Below are 18,558 nucleotides of genomic sequence, written 5' to 3'. Positions count from 1 at the left end.
GTCTCTATGGAAATGGTTGATTTATTTTTATTTGCTTTATTAATGCATAGATAATTGAATCCATTTTATGTTTGGAAACTATGTATATTGGATGTAGCATATTAAATAGATCAAAGTGTTACATGATCTTTTATTCCTTTGCTCATCCACAGTCCTTGAAAGGCTTTCTAGTATTAAAAGTCCTGCCAGTCGCTAATTATATCTGCTGTTTCCAGGAAAGTTCTCCTTCTCAGCTACATCATAAGTTATGCACTAGGTAGATGATTTAATGCCACCCCTTTCATTATGATTTCTATTTTCTCACTTTCCAGCTTTTTCAGGATCATCTTGGTAGAAGAAAAGGCTGAAAATGATATCACCAATTTATTACTGCATTTGTCTGGGGGCACTTTTCTTATTGAAATGACACTAAATCCACTGGGAGGCAGAAACTGTGGACTTGATGAGGATGCAACCCACACAGCTGTGATCAAAACTTTGACTCTGTTACTACAGCTGTCAAAATAAACTGACATGAAATATGAAAAAAAAGAGAGTTTTTATTTTTAACTGCCAGATACACTCCTATAATCCTATCAAAATATTTTGTCAGTTATATAAAAAATGCATACTTTTTCTGTCAAAAAGATATAAAATGCACAATATATACAGACTGTGTACATGTCAAAGGCAAGTTTGTTTATTAGCACAAAAACATGCATGCTACAATCTCACAGATAAGGTTATTTCTGGCAATCTGAATACAGTTTATTTTTAAAGCATGTATTTATAGTAGCTACATGCTGTCAATTTTTTTTCCTGAAATAATAATGCAGAATGTCACAGTTGATATTTAGCTATTATTACTAAACATTATTCCATATATGAAATGCTCTTTTCTCCCTGTGAAAGAATACTAACTGCATGCCTTTTGGGAATTCAGAGGAAAGATACACCTATTTATTTTTTTGTACTTTCTCTAACATATATAATGGGATCTAAGTGGAAATATAAATAAATGAGTAGTTTTTCAACTATTTCTTAAAAAGTTTATGTTGTCTACAACAAGTTACTGATATAAATAAATTATTTGATATATTGAGTTTGTGTAGTTGTCTTTTGGTCTGCCGAAAATCTTACAGTTTTCCTCTCGTCTTTAAGAATATTTTACAAATACTTTAAAAATATATCAGAGAGAATGGACAATCAGGCTGATATCTGCCTGTGGGCTCATCTTTAATACATTATTATCTGTCTAATTTTCATTTTGATAAGCAGGGCAACCCAGATGATACCAAAGTCATTTATCTCCTGAGGTGACAACCGGTCCTTGATGAGCAAACATATTCACTGCAGAAAAAGACACACTGACATTTTATTTCACATTAAATAGGATTAGACAAAATAGTTATAAACTATCAATCATAAACCATTGGAAATAAAACTGTTCTGCTTTTTTCTATGGAAATTTCTGGAGCTGTGATTGTTTTACGATCATGAAATTTGACATCCAAATAGATAGCAGTCATCCCCTTGAATTGGGAAGATTCTGGAATATGCAAATGAAAGTCAGATGATGTAAGAAAAGTGGCTTTCAGGTAGCAATTAGCATATGAAGAATTAGAAAACATTTTGAGTCCTATCTTATTAACAATGGCTTTTTAACTAGTAAAATAGAGTATTAATGGTTGATAAAAAGCCAGTAGTCCATACTCTACAGGAAGGAGTCTGACCTTTTCTTTTAATTTTCCTATTTCTTTTACATTTCCCAGGTTCTTGAGCCAAATTTTATAGTGAGAGGATAAACAGAGCTCTAATTACCTAAAACGGACCAAACACAGAATGACATCGTACTAGTCAATATAGAGAGCTAGGTGTTTCACCAAGAACCTCTTTAAGAGATTTAATTTTGAAGTGAGACTACAAATATGAAAAGCAGATATTTCCTTCCCTATTAATAATGTATCTAGACTAATGTTTGAAGAAAAACTTTACTAAAAGTGGTTTAATTTCATTTAGGACACATTTAAATATTTAATGAGAACGACATAAAGAAAAGAATGAGGGTACAAAGTGGTGAGGTCATTTTCATATATTTGGGGGAAGCAAAACAAATTTAAAGTGGTCAAAATTTGTTAACTGTGATACATAATTACTACCATGAAATCATTAATAGTTATTTCAGTAAAACATATTGTATATTATGTTAAGCAATTAATTATTGAATAAATGTTTATTTTAAAAATTTCTTCAAAATCTATCTTTGGTGCAAATAGTCATAACTAATGGTTGAGCTGTGCACTGATTTTAGATCTGGAAACATGTCTAGAATATGTATTCTCTCAACTATGTATAACACATGGGGTAGAAACATTTCAAGTGATTTACATGGAGTGATCTTGGGCATGTCACTTTGTGTATGTCTCCAGTTATTCATCTCTAAAACATGGGAAGTAAAAGTGACTGGCCTTGATTATTGTAGTGACAGAATGAGACAATTTGTATTAAAATATTATGAGACTGAAAAGTGTCAAAATTTTAACAAACATTTGTGAAACGCAAGTATGTACCAGAAACTGTGCAACATACTGGGAGACACGGAATTAAACTAAAATAGTTATTTCTTTCAAGTAACCTTACATACCAGTGAGAGACAGGCAGTCACACTTTTAACATAACATGTTGAAGTCTAAACAAAGAGAAGCTGAATGACTCATCACCTACTAAGTTTCCGTTGCATTTAAAAATTACTACAAAAGTATAGTCCTTCTAACTTCAAAATAGTTTAGTATCAAAATTTTATATCTTCCCCATTATTTATCATTTCCTGTTTATTTTATACCTTCAGCCTGGCAAACCTGCAGTATTTTCTCTAACAAAAACCTAATATCACAGAATTATCTTTACCTTATTTTTTAGTTGAAATGTTTTTATTTCATATTTATTCTTAAAGAATATTTTTCCTGAAAAAATTCTGGATTGACAGGTTTAAATTCCTTTCAGCACTTAAAGTTGTTTCACTGTCTTGTGTCCTCCACATTTCTGAGACAAGTCAACATTATTTAAGTATTTATAGTATTGTTCTCTTGCATGAAATGAAACTTTCTCTGGTTAATTTCTCTTAACATTTTATTTTCAGTAGTTTAACCATGACATTCCCAAGTATGGTTTTCTTTGTGTTTATCCTGCTTAAGACTCACTGAGCTTCAAGAATTTGCAAATTTATGTCTCCAACATATTGCAAAATTCTCTTCTATATTTTAAAAGATATTTCCCCCAATATCTTTCCCTCAGCTAACCATCTGTGAATATATATGTACATATATCTTTGATAGTTTCCATAAGTTACTGAGGTTCTTTACATTTTTCATATTCTTTATTAATATATCTATATTTTATTGATTCTTTCCTCTACTGTAATCTCCACTCTTCCATCTAGCCTATTTAGTGAATGATTCTATAACAGAAATTGGAGTTTACCCTCTAGAATTTCCATTTTTCAGTCTCCATTTCTCTGTATTTCTTTATCTTTTCATTTATGTACTATTATTATATTTTCCTTTTTCCTTCAGTTTATGATAATACTTACTAATCTACTAATTCCAATATCTGACTCATCACAAGTTCAATCTCCATAGATTACCTTTTTTCTTGAAAATTTGTCACTTTTCTTCTTTCTTTGGATATTGAGTAATATGTATGATATCCTGGATATTTGTGAGGTTATATTTGGCCACCCTGGATTCTGTTGATAATCCTTCCTTCATCACTTCCTCCCTTCCTCTTCCTTCGTTTCTCCCTCTCTCTCTCTCCCACTTTCTGTTCTCTCTTGTTTTAATAGGCAATGGGATTCATAGAACTGAAACTACTAACACACTGTTGAGTAGTAGATCAAATCTCAGTTCAGTTCTCTGATCATTATGTGCACTGCTTGAAGCCAAGCATTCATTGCTCGGAGGTCACTCAGGTTTTTTGGTTTTGAACAGCAATTATACATGGACTTTTAGACCCACTTTCTATGGCTCTCTCCTTTCCAGAACACCCTGCTCATCTAATTTTCAGTGGTTGTGGTTGACCTGGATCTTTTCCTCTTGTTCTTCAGGACACAAACACTATGGGTTTTTTAAATCGAAAATATTAGCCATGTGGTATGGTGCAGAGGGTAGACTGCAGCCTGCAATTGAGCTAGAGGCTATGAAAATAGGAAATTCACTCAGTACTATCCCCTTATTAAATGTTAAATATCTCTGGGATCTATCTACATTCGGTTGCTCCCTAGTAATGTCAAGTAGTTGCCTTTTGCGTTTTGTTCATAGTGTATAGTTGTTCTTGGCAAGATGGTTTGCCATATAGTATCTTACTCAAACAAAATCGAATTGGAAGTTATTCAGCATCAAAATGATAAATATTACTTTTTCTTTCTGGAAAAGAGAAAATAACCAAAATGTTACCCTAAAAACATAAAATGATTTTTTTATTTAGTTAGTTTTCAAAGGATTTTCTCTATCTCTCTTTCTCAAGCTAAATTGTGAAAACAAGATGTATTAATAGAGTAATTTTTAACTCACAGTTTTCCAACAATGTACTTAAGAAGTACCACCACAAAAAAGACTCTCCTATCATCAAGGGAAAACATAATGAAACATATCTATCTTACAGTGAAATATGGATTAAAGTGAAGAAGATCCCAGGAGTTTGCTCACATCTCTTTAAACCTTAAGGTAGTTAAAGGTTTCTTACTGCTTTTGTTGATTATTCCTGCCTGAAGTAGCACTACATTCTAGACATTCGGCATTTCTGAACAGATGTCTTCACATACAGCCAGAACTGATACCCAAGTCATATATAACAGAGGACTATAATTGGATGTTAAAATATTAAACTACTTCAGAAACACTTGATAAGAAACTGTTTCCTGTGAATCACATGCTGCTTTGACCGTGGTAAACTACCCCATGGGAATTTTCTTACATTTTATTTTTTAAATAAACTTTTTGTTGAAGTCGAAAATACATAGGGAAAGAACAAATCAGAAATATAGAAATATACAACTGGTCTTAAAGTAAACACACCTGTGCAAGTCCACCAGAATCCAGGAAAGTAGCATGGACATTCCAGGAGCTTCCTCATGCAAACCCAGTAAATGTTTCCACAATCTTCCCCAGTTGTGACCACTTTCCTTATTTCTAGTACCAGATTAGATTTTCTTGTTTGGAGACTTTATATAAGTGGAATCATAATGTATGCATTAGTATGTATCCAGCTTCTTTCACCCAGTGTCTTTATTTGTAAGATTCATCCTTGTTGCATTGCCATAATGATTTCTATTGTATGAACAGTGCTCAAATTATTTATTCACTCTACTGTTGATGAATATCTGTGTTGCTTCAATGTTCTGGCTTTTAAGTATAGCACAGTTTATGAATATCTTGTAATTTTACTTAGTGCTAAGATCTACCATATTCTCCTTAGAGTGAAAATGGAGGATCACAGACTGTGGATATCTTCAGCTTTAATAGATGGTGACAAACAATTTTAAAAAGAGTTTTTTTCAATTTACCCTCTCACAAGCAGTGTGCAAGAATTTCAGTTTCTCCAAATCTTTGATAATATTTGATATACTCAGTTTTAAATTTTTTTTTTTTTTTTTTTTGCGGTGTAGTGATAACTTATTGAGGTTTTCATCTGTATTTCTATGATGACAAATGTTTAAATAATGGTTTTATGTATTTGTTGACCATGTGGACAGCCTCTTTGTGAAGTGCCTTATTAGGTCACTTGCTTACTTTTTATTGTGTTGTCTGTCTTTTCTTGCACCTATCTATGGATTTGAATATATTACAAATATATTGCCAACATAATGACAATATATTACAAATATCTTCTGCCACTCTTTGAATTGCTTTTTTACTCTCCTAAGAGTGTCTTTTGATAAATTCTCAGTTTTAGTAGTCTAACGTCTCAACCACTTCTGCAATGGTGAGTAATCATTTTTTTTTTGTAATCTTTTAAAGAAATATTTACTTAGTATAAAATGTGAAAGTACACACCTATGTTGTAATCTAGAATCCTTATAGTTTTGTATTTAATTTGGGGGCATCCAAAATCGGGCTGATTTGCTTTAAAATAAGAGTGAGATTATTTTACAATATCCTACTTCAATGGCATGAGGTCATTTGGGATTGTAATTACAGATTGGACTATTCCTTAAATATAATTCCTCTTGACTCTTATAATTAGTTTATTTACATTGATACTATTTATTAATCTTTTAAATGTTCTCTGTCTTTTATGTTTAGTCAAGAGAAATATCATATGAGGGAATTTTAATTCTGTCAGCTTTTACTTTATATACTTTAGACAGCATTAGGCCCACCATTTTTTGGGAGGTGATGAAAATGTTCTAAAATTAGATTTTGTTAAAGGCTGTACAATTCTGTAGCTATAAGAAAAGAAACACATTGAACTATACACTTTAAACAAGTGACATTTATAATATCTGAATTATATATGTATAAAGCTATTATTTTTTTTAATTAAGTGCAAATATGTTCCAAGATGAATATATTTTAAAAGAAACTCAATCAGTCTTTTTACTAGTATAGAAAATTCACTTTGTTTACCCATGGTGATTATTTGCAAATTATTTTGACTGATATTACAATTGCAAACCAGGATTTTTACTTATTAATATTAGAAACATATCTTTTCCTAAATTCTGACATTTCTTTTTTTAAAGTACTTCTCATAACCTAAAACAACTGTTTATTCATCTGAGTTTTGAACATGTTTTATTAAGAACTAACCGAGTAATTTATATTATTATTATTATTTTTATTTATTTATTTATTTTGCGGTATGCGGGCCTCTCACTGTTGTGGCCTCTCCCGCTGTGGAGCACAGGCTCCGGATGCGCAGGCTCAGCGGCCATGGTTCACAGGCCCAGCCGCTCAGCGGCATGTGGGATCCTCCCGGACCAGGGTACGAACCCGCGTCCCCTGCATCGGCAGGCGGACTCTCAACCACTGCTCCACCAGGGTAGCCCTGCATTATATTTTTTAATAATAGTGTTTCTTTGCTTCCTCCCACTCTCTTTCACTAAATTCTGTTAGATAGATCTAATTTTCTTCTCCAGATTTCAAAGTTTTGTTGGCTTTAGTTTTTAAGTGTAATTTTCCTACTTTGTCCATACCCATATTAGAGCTTATTATTTTGTGTCAATATTTAATGGTACTTCAGTATCATACTGTTTAAAAAACTAAAGTTTAGATAATTTGAGTAAATTGCTCAAAAATACACAAGAAAAATGCTAAAATCAGGACTAGAAATCTGTTCTCTCCATTAAGCACCATCTCTATTACACATTTTTCTTACAGTTGATATAAAAGCAAATGCTTTGAGGTAGTATGACACAATTTAAAACAAGTTAACATTGGCTTAGGTAACATATTAGAAAATGTTGAAAGTGATAATTGGAGAAAAGTATATGAAAGTAAATTAATAGTTTTTTGGCACTCTTTGCAAGATATTTTAAAATGTATAGTCCCATGTAATTCCAGGGGAAACCTTAAAAGTAATCACCTCCATTTCTAGAGATATAAAATCAATGCTTACAACAGGTACATAAAAGTTTATCACATTGGCAGTAAGTGATCATTTGAACTCAGAATTTGTGACTCCAAGCCCAGGAGATAAATTTTTTTAATTTTAATTTTTTGTTCCTTTCGAAGTTCATAATGCTTCTCATTATAGATGGATGGGAGCTTACCTAATTTCCTCTCCCTTTTATTCTTATTTTCTCAAAACAATCCTTTCTAAATTGTGTTATTTTCTCTTTAGCTTAAACTAAGAATTTTCATCATCCACCTACTCACACTAAAAGAACTGCAGACTTCAAGCTGTTCTCTTCCTGACTGATCCTTCCTAGGAAATATTATCTCAAGAGACAACAGATTGTCCTGTATGAAAAATGAAATGGATGTGTCATATGGGAGGGGACTCTCAAGCAGAAAACATTCAGAGAAGTCTCTTTTCTCTATTCCTTGTCAGTTATTTTTTACTCCCTACATAGCAGGGTTTGTTTTAAGGTCTTAGGCAAGCATACTAAATACATTTAAGAATTAAAAAAACAATAATTTTATTAAAAATGAAAACTGCCTTTTATGTACAATTTATCAAGTTCTTGTTAGAGCAAAATTTTGAACTCACAGTCAAAAGTTTATTTACTCATCCTAATTAGATATTTTGAAATAACTTTTGATGCAATCTGCTTCAAGCAATAAACACATTATTCTAGGTCAATACTAGAAGAAAGCGACTTTATATTCATGGAAATATTGCATCAACTGACAAAGTCTCTCCTTGATTAAAGTTTAGTCAGACTCCTGTGAATCATCTTCTCAACCAGGCCTCGACTTTTAGATTTCTTTGTCAGTCTTTGCACTGCCTAGTTTTAGCAAAAATCCCCTTAATTTGGTTTTGCCAGAATTTCCCACCTTCAATACCTCATCACCCTTAATATATGACCAAATTCCTCATCCCTCACTACTCCCACAGAAGATATCTGATCACACTGACCTGTCTATAGCAAGAATCCTTTTAGGTCAGTTTAGCAAAAAGACTTATTCTACCAATTCTTTACCAAAATTACCAAGTAATTTTCCTTCTGTTAATCTCCCCACACTTTTCTTTGACTGTAAATCCCCATTTTCCTTGTATTTGAAATTGAGCCCAGTTCTATACTGACGTCTCTTTTCCCCTGTTGCAATAGTTCTTAATGATTTTTTAACCACTTTAACTACTGTCTAACTATGGTTTTGTTTGACACAGCTTCTCCACAAGTCAGAGTTTTCAGGAGTGAAGGAAGATTTTTAAAAGGCACATTTTCAGCTTCAATAGTTTTGTCATACATAAAAGCAACCTCAAGATCTCCAGGCATTCAAACAACAAATATTATAGTTTTTTCCTGGGCATGTAACCTGAGGTTTGTGGACAACTGCAGATCTGCTGGGCTCAACTGGGCTTGGTTTGTCCTCACATGTCTCCCTATGTCTATGTCCTAATCCAGAATGGAGGAGTAGAGGTACAAATGAAGAAAAAAAAATTTTGTTCTGCTCAGCTAATCCTTAAGGAGTTCATAATTGAGTTCTGGCAAAAGAAAAGTCTTGGGACTTAAAAAAATGACTGAATAAATAGTGAGAAAGTTTCTTCCCTCCACATGTGAGTTTATATTTCAAAGAGGGGGGAGAGTGAAACCCAGAGACCTGGAGCCAGTGGTTTATATTCCAAAGGAGTGTAAATGACTAGGATCTGGTGTTTCTCTCCCTTTGTCAGAGGGGGAGAGGGACTGCTGTCCCACTACCATGTAAACTGCAAGATTCATAATTTCAGGGCTCCACTCCTGTGGAGCAAGAAACCCTTCTGAACATACTAGCCTAACCATCTGGCTTTCATCACAGTGCCCCAGAAGGAAGAGGAACTGGGGTGTGATGAACCACTTCAGTTATTGCTGTAAGTATAAATAATCTATTCTTGATCCAGAAACCTTGTGTTTCTGGATAATATTTATAGAACTATTTCAGGATAATATTTATATAAATAGAGACACTAAGAATTTATTGGTAGCCACTGCTCTTACAGTGAAGGGAAGGAGCAGGTGGTGACCCCATAATATATACAAAGTCTCCCAGCTTCTGCTTAGAACTCTCACATTCATGTATACTTATATTCTATTGGCCTAAGCAGGCCATGTGCCCAGCACCGATTCCATGGGGTAAGGGAAGCGTGGCAAAAACAGGTAGGAAATGAAAATTGTGAGCAAATATTACAACCCACCACAGTCCACTGGGCTCAAATAGTCCTATCCTTCCTGCATATTAAATATACTTATCCCTCTTCAAAACATCTAAGTTCTTATCCAGTCATAGCTACAAACTTAAAACTAAGACTAAAGTCAAGTCTGGGTCTAATTCATTTCTAGAACTGGTGTCTCGAGTCAGAAAACCAAGAACTAAGACAAAAACAGATCATCGGCTTCACACACATGCACACAATCACCCGTGTGGAAAAGAGAGCTATAATGACTACAATAGATTATAGGAGAGAAATGGAAAGTACATAGGCAGTCTCTGGTTCCTGAGAATTTTGAAATCCAGCCAGGGACCTGATGTTGCAAGGTCATCTTATTCTTCAGTTAAGATATGGCTTTTGATTGGACCTTGCTTCTGACCCCTGCAGTTATGTATTCTGTCCTTTATTCTTCATTGGTTTTGGCTCCACACATTAAGTCCTCCTGTTTCATTATCCTCCCTGAGCAGATTTGAAGAGGGAGTTGGGGAATATACCTTATTTGGCAGCCATGCTGCTTCTTCTGACTGATTCCTGCAAAAGACATTTGAGGTCTCTAGAGTCATTTTACATCTCATTGAGTCAAGGTCTGTTTTAACCCAAACTGAAGGCATTTTTCATAATAGAGCCTTTGAAAAACATTGGTGCTTATTTTAGTCCACTCAGCATCATCTGTAAATAGCCACACCCATAATTTTTTTGAAGACATTTCTCTTGCTCTCTCAGCTTAATTACTGATACTTTGAGTTTATCAAGTTTTCCTGGGATGGCACTTTATGATTCTTATATTTGACCCATTGTTATTTAACTGAGAAAATGTACTAAAGTCACTTTGTTCAAATCAAGGCTCTTTTTGAAAAGATCTAAGGGTCATGTTCTTAATTTAACCTTTGACCCTATGTTGTGCCATAATGTAGAATGCTGGGAAATAATCATTTAGGAGACAGATATGGTAATAGTCTTTGTACTTACACATGAATATGAGTTTGCATGAAAAGTATGTAAATTATTGAACGATATATATATTAGCATTTTACACTATACTAATCATTTACCCAGAAAGATCAATTCTTTTGTTTTTTTGAGGTGTTCTTTATGCCAAGTTTGGTAGGCAAATGCTTTCATAACAGTTTTGCATTTAGTTTTAATCTGAATAATTTTGGGACAGATGTAATTATTCCTATTGTCCTTCCTTTTAATATAATGATGGAGCGAATCTTTGTGTTACTTAATGACCATTTTAGGAAACCCAAAAACAAATCTAACATAAAACATCTTAACAGTTTTATTATTCAGAATTTGGGAAACACAAAATCAATTACAGGTGTTAGAGAGAATAAACTAAAACTCAGAAGTATCTAAAATCAGAAATAATTACAGGTAACTTTATAAAAAATATTAAGATAATAGTTATTAGGAATTTAATTGATTATTTATTTATTTATTTATTTATTTTGCGGTACACGGGCCTCTCACTGTTGTGGCCTCTCCCGTTGCGGAGCACAGGCTCCGGATGCGTTGGCTCAGCGGCCATGGCTCACGGGCCCAGCTGCTCCGTGGCATGTGGGATCTTCCTGGACCGGGGCACGAACCCGTGTCCCCTGCATCAGCAGGTGGACTCTCAACCACTTCGCCACCAGGGAAGCCCCAATTTTGACATTTTTTTTTTTAGTTTTTGACAGTTTTTTTTAAGTTTCTCTAATTGTTTCACATTCAGAGATTCTCATTTTTTGTTACTATTTCTACTATTTATTTTTCCTACTAACATCATCAGTATAACCTAATAAAGCAAAGATTTTGAAAATTCAAGACAAAAACTTGAATTTTTTTGAAACCTGGCTGCAGCTTTAGGGGACAATGAATGAAACAGAGTGACAGTGTAAACCATTTCATTTTACTCATACACAGCTTCTGCCTCAATTCATGGGGATGCTCCAGGGTGTAATTTGAATAATACATATAAGCAAAACATGCTTCTAAACCTATTTAATTCTCCCCTGAAGGTGTCATAAACTAATATTGTTGATTCTGTGCATATCCAATTATTTTTCCCTTGGTAGAAATAATGTTTACTCATGATTTGATGAAGGCAGAATGAGTGAAAAATAATAATAATTAAATTCCTGGGGACTAGTAACCTCATTTACTCCTCACAGTATTATGTGGTTGTGATAAAGAAATGGACTGTAACACAGATAAAGTGGCTGTTTTCATTTTAATATCTGGTACTGTGTAAATTGAGATAACCCAGGCTGAATTGCAGGGATAATGAACCAAAAATCTCAGGGACTTCACACTATACATGTTTATATTTTGTTCACAATTTGTGTCTACTTCAGGTCAATGCTTATGGTGAGGGGGTGGAGAACACAGGGGCTGTGACTGACAGCACTGTTATTCTGTGAGTCAGGCTGACCCAGCCTCTGTAAGGAACATTTCTTGGCACTGTGAGTTCAAAGGGATATAAATATCTGCAAATCACATGCTGGAACTTAAAAACTGCCACCTGAAATGACTAGCCCTGTCCGTTTCATTTACAAAAGTCAATCAACTGGTTTGGCTTAACTTCATAAGACCAAGGAAGCACCACCCTACACTCACATGCCAAAAAAGAGAATAGTAGAATATATTTGTCCATAGTCCTAATGAGGTCCACAGGCACTGGGCACATTTTGGTGTGAAAACAAGAAAACTGATTTTAAAATACTGAAGTCAGCTTCCCTGGTGGCACAGTGGTTGAGAGTCCGCCTGCCAATGCAGGGGATGCGGGTTCGTGCCCCAGTCTGGGAGGATCCCACATGCTGTGGAGCTTCTGAGCCCGTGAGCCATGGCCGCTGAGCCTGTGCATCCGGAGCCTGTGCTCCGCAACAGGAGAGACCACAACAGTGAGAGGCCCGCGTACCGCAAAAAAAAAAAAAAAAAAAAAAAAAAAAATTACTGAAGTCATTTTCACTTAAACTTGTATAATTAAATATTTTATGCTCCCCATGGATCTTCAGCTATACAATATCTACATTCCTAAGTATGTGACATAATCAATAGTAACATATTGAATGATTCTTAGAAATCAACAAATTAGGAATATTGATTAGAGATTTAAAAACTGGAGAGCCCTAAGTATCTCAAGAATCAATCAGGTGGCCAGGGCTTCTTGATTTCTAGGAAGGCAGTGATGAAAGAAGAGGTAAAAGTCCAGCAGGGGAACCCCATACTCAGACACTGGTTGTGATCAACAATTATGCTTGTGTGTAAACCAAGATCCTACTGCATTGATAGCATAACTAGTAACTAGACTGGGCTAAGAGAGATATCTCTTCCTCTACCTCTAGATATGCCACACTACAATTTCATGGTATCCAATAATGCTATATTCTACTGTGCAAAATACTATCCCTCACAAGGGCATGCTTGCTTTGTCTTATAAAATATCTCTTTATTTCCCCACATACAATAATTCAGGGAGTAAAACTTAATTTGATCATTTTCATTTAACTAGTATGTGTGATATGCCAGGCACTGGGCTACAGAAGGAAAGAATGAAAGATAAAGTTTTTGTGATGTCTGCGCTGGAGGAGTTTTCTGGGAGGGGTGGAGGAGAAAGGCAAATAAATTAGAATACCATATGGTTAGTACTCTAACATCTCAATCCATTACTAAAGGGACAAAATAAATAAAAGAATGAACTCTGCTACAGAGAGTTCAAAGACTTTTCCATGAAACGCATTCTGTAGTTGGAGTAAATGTTTTCCAAGTGGAGAAGGTCTTTATAAGGAAACAGATCAAGACAAAGGGTATCTATAAAGATACATTGTAACATAGTTCGGGTGTTACAGACCAGAGAGTAGGAACAATTGCCCTGAGGAATTAACAGACGTTTTATTATTGTGGCTGTTAGTATTATGGTTGTTTTAATTAAAGGGTCTAGATGATCAGATTTGTTTCAATGGAAAATAATTCCCTAGAAAAACAATCTCCTTAACATTTAGCTTTTCCTTTTATTTAACTATACCCATGACTAAATGTCCTATCCAATCTCCATGAAGATCTCTATAGTACCTCCATTTCATGCTACTACATGATATATAGCGTATTACATGGTGCACAGATATATATTTTCTTTTTTGATCACCCTGTCTAGCAAATTTTACAGACAACCTTCCTCTCCTTTCCCTAGACCTACACGGACTCTCTTCTGTTTCAGTATCTGACACCTCATCTCGTTTCCATTTCCTTCCCCTCTTTTTGTTTGATTGACAGCTTTTGGACCTCATGTGTTTTGCTTTTCTTGATTAAAGTTACCCCTATAGATTAATTTATGTAGATTTTTAACTCAGTAAAATTATGTTGGAGTTAAGGGGTTCCCAGTTTTGAAACATCACACCTAATTTGGAGGGTTGCCTCTCAAATAATTTAAAGCTTTTTTTTTTTTTTCCGATTTAGTTAAAAGCAAAAGGATGGAAGCACATTTGCCCTATCCACCCACTCCATCTCTACCAGCACATAGTGTGTCAAATAAGGTTAACATAGTGAAAATATAACAGAAAGTGAGTCTCAAGAAGTGGTCAGACAATTCTCAGAGAATCCCGTCACATAGAGGTCATCATATTTTCTACACCCCTGGACAGTTTCATTTTTGCATATGAAATAAACAAAACACAGTAAGTTTTACTAATTGATTACTTAATACTACAAAACTATCAATGAAATATTAATGATTTTTCCCTCAAACATGACAATTTTTTTTTAATATTGGAGTTTAATTTATCTAACACTACATAGAGTATTCAGTATTCATTTGTCTTACTTGGAAGTCAGAGTTTCATCCATAAATGATCAGAGATGAAACAGTATTTGTCCTTGAATTTCCACACGCATGTTAAATGTCTCCTTCAAAATTAATAAATATTTGTTTTAACTGTACATGAGGTATATTGTTATATTTGGTTTGAAATACAGGGTTACCACACCTTATTGTCTGATTCACAACCAGATGGAGCACTAAATTACTTACCCAGAAAACACTATTAGATGTAAATTTATATTTTATATGTTAACATAGATTATATCCATGACCCATTCCTCAATGAACTCCCCTGTCAATGACCTATTTCCTGAAGACTTGGAAAAGTTATGAAATCTTCCAACATTCTCCCCTGGGGCATTCTAACCCTTTACACTAGTAGTATTTTCAAATGGAATCAGCCACTGACTTACAAATGACCGTTGTATTAACTTTATGCCTCCATTATAAAATAATCTCCACAGAGGCCATCTCTGCCATAGCTATTGAAGTCAGCAAAAACACACACATACACACACACACTGAATGTAGCTGTTCTGAGTAAAGGATCATTTTCTCATGGCTACTTACTGGGTCATGATCAGTTATGAAATCATTAGAGAGCTACATAAATCTATTTTGAAAACTTGGCATTTGACCCTGACCATCATTAAGCATGGTGCTTCTTTCTTGCTCCTAATGACAACACTATGCCAGCCCAGTTAGTACATCATCCAGACGGCAGTCTTCTAAAAAAGGGAGCCAGAGGATTTAAATATAAATCTACTTCAACAACCTGGATTCTCTTATTGAATTGATGTAGTCTTAGATCATAAGTATGACAAACACTTGGCTGAGTCACTGTGTGCCCAGTACCCCTATATTAGCCAACAGTAGGATCAAAGTAGAGACATAATGATTCTATGTAAATTTATAAAAGTACCTTTGTCCCTCTTGCACCTATCTGTTTCAGACTAAAAGTTTGTGTATGAGTAAGATATGATTGGAATATAAGGGAAGTTATAGCTCTTGGGATGGAATGTACTGATTTTGTTTTGGTGGAGTGTGAGCAAAAATATCAGTACCTGTGTAGGAAATATCATAGATCCTTGGAGGTAAATGAAATGAAAGAGCATTAATATTATTTCTCTTTGAAAGTCATTACTGGAGCACTTCTCATGAAGACAATGTCTTGGTGAGGTTCTCACAAATGGTTGCAATCACTTTATTATTTCTTAATTTTTAATTTTTATAAAAACTGAAGTATACTTGACATACAATGTTATGTTTGTTACAAGTGTTCAACATGGTGATTCAACACTGAAATACATTACAAAATGAGCAACATGAAAGTCTAGTAACCCTCTGTACTCATACAAAGTTATTGCAGTATTACTGATCATATTTCTTATTCTGTATGTTATATGCCACTGACATTTATTATATAACTGGAAGTTTGTATCTCTTAATCTCCCTCACTTATCTTGCACAGTCTTCCACACACTCACCCTCTGGTAACTGCCAGTTTGTTCTCTGAGTCTGTTTTACTTTTATTTGTTCATTTGTTTTGTTTTTTAGATACCACATATAAGTAAAATCATAGAGTATTTGTCTTTCTCTGTCTCACATATTTGACTTAGCATAATGCTCTTTAGGTTCATCCATGTTTTTGCAAATTTCACATTTCACTCTTTCTTATAGCTGAGTGCTATTACAATGTGTGTCTGTGTGTGTGTGTGTATATATATATATATATATATATATATATATAATATATTTTATCCATTTATCTATTGACGGACACTTAGGTTGCTTCCACATTTTGGCTATTGTAAATAATGCTGAAAAGAACATAGAGGAGTATAAGTCTTTTCACAGTAATGTTTTAATTTTCTCTGGATAAACACCAATAAATGGAATTGCTGGATAATATAGTAGTTCCATTTTTAATTTTTTGAAAAACCTCCATACTTTTTTCCATAATAGTTTTTCCAATTTACATTCCTGTCAACAGTACATGACAGTTCCCTTTGCTCTAACTTGTCCTCACCAACATTTGTTATTTTTTGTTTTTTGGATGATAGACATCTGACAGAAGTGAGGTGATATCTCACTGTGGTTTGATTTGCAGTTCCCTGATGATTAGTGATGTTCAACATCTTTTCATATGTCTGTTGGCCATCTCTATGTCTTTTAAAAAATAATGTGTGTTTAACTCCTCTGTCCATTTTTTAACTGGATTGTTTTGGTTTTTTTGGATATTGAGTTGTGTGAGTTTTTTATACATTTTAGATATTAACTCATTACTGGCTATATCATTTACAAATGTCTTCTCCCATTAAGTTGCCTTTCATTTTGTTTAAGGTGCCCTTCCCTGTGGAAAAACTTTTTAATTTTATGTGGTCCCAGTTTTTTATTTTTGTTTTCTTTGCCCTTGTCTGAGGAGACAAAGACAAAAATGTTGCTAATACAAATGTTAAATTGTTGACTCTCTATGTTTTAATCTAGAATTTTTTTGACTTACATTTAAGACTTTAGTACATTTTGAGTTGATTTTTTTATATAGAGCAAGAAAGTGTCCAAGTTTCATCCAGTGTTCAAGTTGCATGTAAATGTACAGCTTTTCCAACATCATTTATTAAGGAAGATTTTCCAGTTGTATATTTTTTCCTCCTTTGTCATAGCTTAAATTACCATACAAAGATGGATTTATTTCTGGACTCTCTATTTTGCTACACTGATTCTTGTATCTGTTTTTGTGTCAGTACCCTATTGTTTTGCTTTGTGGTATAGTTTGAAATTCGGGAGTGTGATTCCTCCAGCTTTGTTCTTCTTTCTCAAGATTGCTTTGCCTATTCTGGGTCTTGGGTGGGTCCTTATACAGTTTTTGATTATTTGTTCTAGTTCTATGAAAAATGTCACTGGTGTTTTCATAGAGATTGCATTGAATCTGTAGATTGCCTTGGGCCACATGGACATTTTAAAATATTAATTCTTCAAATCTATCAGGTCAGTATATCTTTCCATCTATTTGTGTCATCTTCAATTTCTTTCATCATGTCTTATAGTTTTCAGATACAGATCTTTCAATTTCCTGGTTGAATTTATTCCTGGATATTTTATTCTTTTTGATGCAATTGTGAATGAGATTGTTTTCTTAATTTCCCTTTCTGCTAAATCATTATCAGTGGATAAAAATGCATCAGACTTCTGTATATTAATTTTGTATCCTAAAACTTTACTGTATTTATTTATTAGTTTTACTAGTTTTTTGATGGGGTCTTTAGGGTTTTGTATATATAAAATTATGTCAACTGCAAACAATGACAGTTGTACTTCTTTTCTAGCTTTGATTTCTTTATTTCTTATTCTTGTCTGATTTCTATGTCTAGGACTTCTAATACTATATTGAATAAAAGTGGTGAGAGTGGACATTCTTGTCTTTTTACTGATCTTAGATAACTTAGAGGAAATGTTTTTAATTTTTTTATTGATGAGTATGATGTTGGCTGTGGATTTGTTATATATGGCCTTTATTATGTTGAGTTATGTTCCCTTTATACCCACTTAGTGAGAGTTTTTATCATAAAAGAATGTTGAATTTTGTCAGAAACTTTACCTACATCTATTGAAATAATCATATGAGTTTTATTCTTCAATTTGTTAATGTGATATATCACATTGATTTGCAGATATTGAACAATCCTTATATCCCTGAGTTAAATCCTGCTTGATCATGGTGTATGATCTTTTTATTATATTGTTGAATTTGGTTTGTTAATATGTTGTTGAGGATTTTTGCATCCATACTCACGAGGGATATTGACCTGTAATTTTCTTTTTTTTCCTTTCTTTCTTTTTCTTTCTTTTTTCTTTTTTTTTTTGTGAAGCTGTCTGGTCCTGGAATTTTGTCTTTTATGAGTTTTAAAATTACTGATTCAATGTCATTACTA

The sequence above is a fragment of the Mesoplodon bidens genome (genome assembly GCF_964165515.1).
Source record: "Mesoplodon bidens genome assembly, chromosome: 17".
NCBI classification, from domain to species: domain Eukaryota; kingdom Metazoa; phylum Chordata; class Mammalia; order Artiodactyla; family Ziphiidae; genus Mesoplodon; species Mesoplodon bidens.
The sequence above is the reverse complement of the archived record's forward strand: the minus strand, read 5'-3'. Positions refer to the sequence as shown.